The 8776-nt window shown below is 39.2% G+C and overlaps 1 pseudogene; it reads left to right on the top strand.

Annotated features, from left to right (window-relative positions):
- The first annotated feature begins 6950 nt into the window (after positions 1 to 6950).
- On the top strand, positions 6951 to 8471 carry LOC140625383 (large ribosomal subunit protein uL16-like; annotated as a pseudogene).
- The last annotated feature ends 305 nt before the right edge of the window (positions 8472 to 8776 follow it).

The raw sequence follows: 8776 nt of genomic DNA, 5'->3' as shown, positions 1-8776 counted from the left end.
CTCAGTTAACAAGTAGGTAGGACTGTGGATGCTCCAGGTCTACGTGAGACCGATTCACACACAATTTCCAGGCATGAGGCTCTCGTATCGGTTATTAAACACACTCATCCGGTAATTTTAATGGCAGCAAAGATTGATGTACATGGTACCAGGGAGTTGGATTCCAGGAAAATTTACTTTAAGTTCATTTAGTTTCTTAGCCTCTCAAGAGGCATTTGGGAGTGTGTTTTGGGTTTTAGTAGTTTTTTATGTCTCCTGGACAGGCAAACAGGTGGCTGGCATCTGCAGGTGGTAGGCAGGGCTATGCAATTATAAAAATGCTGGGAGTGGCAAAAGCTCCCATAAAGAGTCTACCAGTATCTTTCCTGTCTTCCCTTCTGCCTCTAGTATCATGGGGGTCCTCATGGGCATTTGGAAGCTTGGACATGCTGTGTAACCCCTCATCTCTGTTCTGCTGTGCAATATGGTGTCTTCTTTTAGTACATTAAAGGAACCTTTGTCTACCAGCATCTTTCTGTCACTTGCTTACTGCCAACCTCATAATAATCCTGCAAGTCTACTCTCACAGATAAAGTATTTTAACCATTAGAACTGTGGTAGAATGAGATTTTCTTCCCTTTAACGACTCTTTTACTTTCTCTTTCTTACCCCTGGAGGACATGGGAGCCTGCTAAGAGTAAGAAGTCAGTTGTTAACACAATATATTTATGTTTTATGAGAATTAAACTATTTAAACTATAAATTATTTATGAGAGGGAGCTAATAATAGCAAAAAGACTTGTTTATCCTTATAAATATTCTACTCTGAAGAATCTGACTTTATTTCGTATGATGGATTACACATACATGCCTTCCAGACAACATGGGCATAAGTAACAATATTGAAGGTTTTTATGAAAGCAATAGTGATTTGTTGGCTAAATATTTGAAATAATTATTTCCATTTTTAACACATAATTCTTAAAAATAACTTTTAGTCTCAGAATAACTTCCATGGTACATATTTATTGAAAGAAAATCAGAAAATACAATTAAGTAGGAAAAAATGAAACAATTATAATCTAGAAAAAAATGGCCTGCTAGAAGCATCTTTATAAAGGAACATTTGCACACGTAATTATTGACAAGTTCTTTGTACCAGGCCTCAACTAATTTCTTTCTTTATATAAAGGATGGGATGACCACTGTAGACAGTACTCCCTGTTTTCCCCCATTACCACATCATCTGGCTATCATTGGGGTTTAGCAAATGAGAAGCCCTTCATGAGTTTGGAGGCAGGAAGAAAGGGGAAGCTGGGGTTTTTATCTCCCTCTCTGTGCCTTGAAGCAACAGCTCCTCCAGTTTCCGTGTGACAGGGCTGTTAATGTCCTAGTTTCTATCAACTGACATTGGCCTTTGGGCTGTACTATCACCACTTTTCCCTTTGTCCTTCTAGTATAGGGTATGGATAGTGGCTTCCTGCTCTTGCTAATCTGTCATCTCATCGTCCTGTGATTTCTCAGCTCTTTCATCTCCTGCATATCCAGTTCTCTGATTTAAATCCCCACCATTTTACACGCTAGTGTGGTTCTTGTGCACCTGGCTGGATGCTGATGGATGCAGGCTGATAGTAATATAAAAAGAAAATTTACATTCATCTAGGAGGTATCAGAATTGAATGCTGTATTTCATCACAACTGGTTCTGTTTGAAGTTGATTAAAGCCTATGACTTTTGACCCTTACTGGAACTAATTGAAGACACTGATCAGTGAGCTGTGGTGCTTATTGTTGCCAACTCTTTACAGGCAGCAGAGTTGTTCCATCCTATCCAGAGAACTAATTTTCAATGCTAAATTAGTATATGTATTGTGAAAACTTATTATTTTTTTTTTAGCATTTAAAACACCTCACTCTCCTCAATCAGCACACTGCTCAGTGATTTCTTTACTACTTTAGGATCCCTCACATGGTTAAGATTATAGACACAACTTGGTTTTTTATTTTTTTCTTTTTAAGCTCTGTAATCTTTGTTTTATTGTTTGACACTAAAATACTCTATTACAAGATACTTTTTCCTCTGCTCAATATTTTATGACTTGTCAAATGTATTTGTAATGTTTCAATGCCATAATTTCTGCAACATTGTTAAACATTGAGTTTGTTTCCACATTTTTTGCTTGCTGTGATTAACACCTTAACAGTTAAATATCTGAAACTATTTTCAATTATTCAAGTTGGAAACTTTTTGAGCAACTCTTCACTAAAGGCTTCAAATGACTTCTCAGTTGAGATGCAAGCTACAGAGAAAGCCACACACAGCAGAGAATAACAGGGAGTCAGAGTCACAATGTCAACTCTGAAATCTCATCTTCGACACTTCTACTCACGCAAGTCAAGACTGTCTTACTTATAAAGACAGGTTGAATGAAGTTTTCTGTTATTTCTTGCTCAAAGCATCCTAATTTGTAGAGTAAATTAGCAAAATAAGTACTAGAGTAAGTGTTATGAATTCTAATGTTTAAAAATAAGAGAAAGAAAACAAGAAAAACCTAAGTGACTATGTCTGCCAATTTTCAACAGTTTTCTGACACACACAAAAAAACCTAGAGACACACTGATTCAGAATAGATATATCTATTTTTAAGAAGAGTGGTTCCAGCATAGATGTTTGTTGATATTTTTATTTATGTTGACAAATAAGATGGAAGTGAAATAGCTTTGATGTATTTTAGAGCTTCATTGGTTCATCAAAGAGATAAGAGACTTTTTGCTGACTTGGGTTATAGTTGTAGAATACTGCAAGGATATTTCCTCAATTTGTGTGTGTGTGTGTGTGTGTGTGTGTGTGTGTGTGTGTTCTTTACAATGTGATGGCTACAGTGTATTATATGCCTTTAAATTTGATATATGTTAACATTTCATCTATCATGTTAAGTCCAGATCTCAGGTTAGCAAACCACAGCCTTTGGGCTCCATTTCACTCTTCCTGTTTTTGTAAAAAGTTTTATAGAAACATAGCTGTGTCACTGATTTACTTATTGTGTGTGGCTGCTTTCTCACTACCACAGTTGTGTTGAATAGTTGTGACAGAGATCATGGGCTGCAAAGCCTAAAATACCTACTATCTGACCTTTTACAGAAAATATTTGCCAAATCTTGGTCTGGACGGTCAACAAAAGAATAAATCAAACCCTGATTTACCTAGTAGGACAGCTGAAGTCAATAGCCACATCTCCTGTCTCCTGGTTGGTGTACTTCCATTGTCCCATACCAGCAGCCTCTGCCTCTCCCTGACATGTTGTCCCTTCTTATGCTGATCAGCTGACACTGGTCAAATATGGGAATTTGGAGAAAGAAGGGGAAACATTTTTCAACTCCAAGTTAGTCTGTTTAAAAGGCATTTGCTTTAATAGCTAGTCCAGTGTTCCAAGTGCTACTGATTTTACTATTTTATCTCTGATTTCATACTTTTATAAATAAAATATTTCTTATTCATATCTCTTTACTGCTTTCTGAATAAATAATTACAAATTTTTAGTTGGCTGTGAGCCATGCTACAGCATGGCCCAACAAGACTTGCAAAGATTTAGGATTTAAACAAGAATGTTATTGTGAAGCTATACGTAATCAGAGATCTTTGGGCTATTGAAGCCACAGGTAGTTTGCTGCCACTGGAGAGGCCAATGACTGAGACTTGGCTTTAGTAATCCCAGCATGTCTCATCTGCATAGAATTACCAGCGATGCTTGTTAAAATGTAGATTTTACACATAAAATGTAAATTTACACAGGCTCACTGAATCAGAACTTGTGGGACATGGGGCCTGTAAACTTCTAGCAAGTATGTTTGATCAAATACTAAGAAATTATTGTGACCTTCCATGAGACATTGAACTGTCTTTGGACTTCATTTGTAAAATGAAGGGCTTGGGTTCTATGATTTTATGCAATATGTTAAGATTGGTTGTTCTCTTGTAGTGCAGGAGACTCTAATGTGAAGGAGGCAAGAGTGATAATTATGCCTTTAACTCTGTTGTTTGTTGGGATCCCTGGGTGGCGCAGCGGTTTAGCGCCTGCCTTTGGCCCAGGGCGCGATCCTGGAGACCCGGGATCGAATCCCACATCGGGCTCCTGGTGCATGGAGTCTGCTTCTCTCTCTGCCTATGTCTCCGCCTCTCTCTCTCTCTCTGTGTGACTATCATAAATAAATAAAAATTTAAAAAAAACTCTGTTGTTTGTTTAAAAATACATGCACACAGGGCACCTGGGTGGCACAGTCAGGTAGGAGGCTGACTCTTGATTTCAGCTCAGGTCATGATCTTAGGGTCCTTGGATTGAGCCCCTGTGTCGGGCTCCATACTTAGTACAGAATCTGCTTCATGATTCTCTCTCTCCCCTCTGTTTGCTCACTCTCTTCCTCTTGCTCATGAAGAAATAAATCTTTTTTTTTTTTTTAAATACCTGTATCCCTTTGTGCTGTAAGCATTCAAACAGAGGCATTTCTCTTGCCATGTATTTTTGGCAATGGAAAGCATTTGTGGCGGGCTACTATTTATACCCAGCCTATTGGGCATCAAATGGAACATCCAGACATGTTCTGGAAAATAAGATCTTCCCTGCACCTGGTGCATCAGCTGAGGGAACAGTGGGAAGGCCTCATGGGGTTCTATAAAGATGGAGTGTGCTATCTGACAGGTGCTTCAGATGTTGTGCTCAAGGTTGTCACAGTGAACCCTGCAGGTGGCCTGCTTTAACTGCACCAGGGGAAGATCCTTACAAAAGATTTCTGCTGCCAATGATGAGTCAGATTGGTGGCATGGGAAATAACACAGAGACTCTCACCTTGTGTTTACTGACCAATTTCTACTCTTTTCTCCCCCCTATGGGAACTTCACAAGTTTCTCGGTGGCCAAAAGTTTGGTGGTTTCTATAAATACTTCAAGGTCAGAGAGAGTAGAAAGGTATCCACAAATTAATGTCATGGTAGCTGAGAAGCAAAAGTTGAACTACATAATGACACGACATTATGTTCCTGTTGTAATATTTCCAAATAGATTAAATTGCCTCTTAATGTCTTTGTAGTACAATGTGGGTCATCTTGTCAAGTCATCTTTTATAGAACATTTAATTTATATGTTTCACTTTTTGCTGCTTAGGCCTGTACAACCTCCTCTTCTATCCCGGCTGTTTTCTTGGATATTTTAGCAGGAACACCTTAACTCAGATATGACAAAACTTCTGTCTGCCTGCCAATGGAAAATCAGTTGCCACAAGGAAGACATGTGGTAGAGGAAAGCAGGAAAGAACTTGGACTCCTAGATTGCTCTTAAATTACTGCCAGCTTGCACTCAAACTTTTCCAGACACAGACTATGGAAAAGACTTGGTGTGTGTTCTTGCCGATGAGCATTTCACAACATAGTCTCCGCGTACCACGCCTGCATCCATGCAGATTGAAGCAAAGTCTGGTGGCCAATGGTTAATAGGCCACCACCTACCTCTCCTCCCGTCACATGAATACTTCTCTGTGCTCTCTTCATTAAGATTCAGAGAATTCAAGATGAAGATAGAATGAATCCTGAGACCCTAAAAAGGAAAAAACTTCCAGATAGAAAAAAAACTTCCTAAAGTAGTGTTAAAATTAGGAGCAGTTTCTAAATCATAATCTCTAAAACAAACTAGGTACATTAGTTTGCTAGGGCTGCCATAACAAAATACCACAGACTAAATGGCTTAGCAACAGGAATTTTCCTCACAGTTGTGGAACCTGTGAGGTCCACAACTGAGGTGTCAGGTTTGGAGTTTCCTGCAGCCTCTCTCCTCAACTTGCAGATGAATGCTTGCCTACTCACTGTGTCCTTACATGGTCTTTTCTCTGTGCATAGTGCTTCCGTGGTCTTCTCTTTTGGGGTGTTCAAATTTCCTCCTCTTATAAGGACACCAGTTAGATGGAATTAAAACCCAGTCTATCTGCCTTACATTAACTTAATCACTTCTGTAAAGGCACAATCTCCAAATATAGTCACATTTAGAGGTAGTGGAGGTTAGGGCTCCAACAAATAAATTTTGGGGGACACAATTTAGCTCATTACACCAACTCAGATTAATAGAAATTCATGAAAAGGTTTAGCACAGAAAAATTTTAATTTTCTAATAATACCTGATTTTTTTTTTTTTTTTTAGCTTTGCTAATAAGCCAAATCTGCAGGATTAGAAAAATAAGCTTGTTAGGAAAAAAAAAATTTTTTACCCTGGTCCCATGGGGCTGCATTTGTTGACAGATGTCACCTTTACCCCTTTGGTTCAATGAGTTTCCTTTTTACAGCTTTCCTAGAATAATTGGAAGTGATGCCCTTGCATCCAGTAAATGTTCTTTTGTCTCACCTCAGCTGTCCTTTCCTGTGGTTACACCTTAACACCACATTCATGGTGTGACTTCATCCACATCATGAAAGAACACTGCTGAAATCTTTTTTTTTTTTTTTTTTATTTATGATAGTCACAGAGAGAGAGGCGCAGAGACACAGGCAGAGGGAGAAGCAGGCTCCATGCACCGGGAGCCCGATGTGGGATTCGATCCCGGGTCTCCAGGATCGCGCCCTGGGCCAAAGGCAGGCGCCAAACCGCTGCGCCACCCAGGGATCCCTTTACTCCTTGCATTCACTAGTCAATTGTAGGCATCCCTTTCAGCAGTTCTTTGACCTCATGAGGCCTTTAGCCCATTGACCTTATCTCATTAACAATCTTCCCTCTCCCGGGTCTTCTCTTCCTTTCCCATCCAACTTAAGATTCTAAGATCCATCACTACAATTACCTTCTTTCCCTTTCTCCCTCCAGGGTTGATAGCGTATAGTCCTGGTGAAACCAAGTCCTACAGCTTCCCCCCTAGCAGCTGTAGAAAAGTACAATTTTTTTCGATTGCTCTCACGTCAGAGTCCTAGCGTGTGATTGAATAATCCTCCTCACCTAAGATGCTCATGTCTCAAAGCAGATTCACAGAAGGTGATGTGATGACCAAGGCAGAAGCCGAGTAGGAGGTGTGACAATGGAAACAGAGGTCAGAGAGAGAGAGAGAGATTTGATGCTACACTACTGGCTTTGAAGGTGGGGGAAGGGAATCATGATCAAAGAATGTAGGCAACCTCTAGAAGCCGAAAAATGCAAGGAAATAGATTTTCTCCTATAGCTTCCAGAAGGAGTGTGGCCTTGGTGATACCTTGATTTTAGCCCAGTGAACTCCATTTCAGAGTTCTGACTTCTAGCATTTAAGATAATAAATTTGTGTTGTCCTAAGCTACCAAGTAATTGGTAATTTGTTAAAGCAGCAATAAGAAACCAATATAAACCTCAAATGGCCCCTGAACACTGTGTCACATTTGTACCTCCCAGTGTGCTTGCTTTCCTATTCTCCAAAATAGGAGCTCTTTCTACCCTAGCAGCTAACATTGCCTTGTATTTCATTGAGAGCCTGACTCCTATTATGATCAATATATGTATTTACTTGCTCAACTACTTATATAAAATCAATATCCCAACTACATTGCTACCTCCTTGATCCTGTCACATCTTTGGCCTCTGGCCATGCCGATATCTTCAAGGAAAAGAGAACGAAGAGAAAGAGAAAAATCAACATCCTATTTTCCAATGTTAGCTGACTCTCTGTGCTATGACGTATCTGTAGTTTGTAAACTGAAGCTTCTTTATATTTATACCCAAAGAACTACTCCTGCTTTAATATTTAAAACTTGTTTTTTTTTAAAAAAATAAAATTATAGCCCAAATAACTGGTGGTTTTGTGTAAAAGAATTCCTTCCCAAACAAAGACATTACAAAAAATGTGGATATAACCTCTTCTCTCCCTTTGGGCCCCCACAGATGTGTTACCATGTCTAGTGTTACCAATATTGTAAGAACAAATCATATCGAAAGTCCCCCTTCTGCAGAGCTGTCCCTGATGCCAAGAGCTACATCTTTAACCTGGGATGGAAGAAGGCAGAAGTGAATGATTGCCCACACCATGGCCATGTGGTGTCAGGTGAATATCAGCAGCTCTCTTTTGAAGCCCTGGAGGTTTCCTTTGTCTGTGTCAACAAGTACACGGTGAAAAGTTATGGTAAATATGGCTTTCACATCCAAGTTCGGCTCCACCCCTTCTACGTCATCCATATCAAGATGTTGTGCTGGAACTGATGGGCTACAAAGAGGTATGTGAGGTGCCTTCAGAAAGCCCTATGGTACAGTGGCCAGAATCCATATTGACCAAGTCATTATGTCCATCCATATTAAGCTGCAGAACAAGGAATATGTAGTTGAGGCCCTATACAGGACCAAGTTCAAGTTCCCTGGTCACTAGAAAATGACATCACTGAGAAGTAAGCCTTTACTAAGTATAATGTTGATGAATTTGAAGACAGGGTAGCTGAAAAGTGACTCATCCCAAATACATCCCTAATCATGGCCTCCTAGACAAATGGCAGGTGCTGGACTCATGAGAACCTTAACACTACCCCCTGCTTATTCATGCCTACTGATAAATCCTATTTCTTATAAAAAAAAATATGGGTATAACCAAAGACCAATCAGTGACTTGAACTTTTTACCATAATGATAAGCATAAACCAATACTATACCTATGCTTGTTACCTTAATTCTGGGTTTTATGATTACTTTTAATCATAACTTAAAAAATGTATTATGAATTTTTATGCATAGAGAGTATATAAATGCATGTATGTAGTTTTAAAAGGAGTAGATCAACACACATGTACATATATGTGTGTGTGTATATCTCTATCTC

This window comes from Canis lupus, chromosome 36 (genome assembly GCF_048164855.1).
Source record: "Canis lupus baileyi chromosome 36, mCanLup2.hap1, whole genome shotgun sequence".
NCBI lineage: Eukaryota > Metazoa > Chordata > Mammalia > Carnivora > Canidae > Canis > Canis lupus.
The sequence above is the reverse complement of the archived record's forward strand: the minus strand, read 5'-3'. Positions and strand labels throughout refer to the sequence as shown.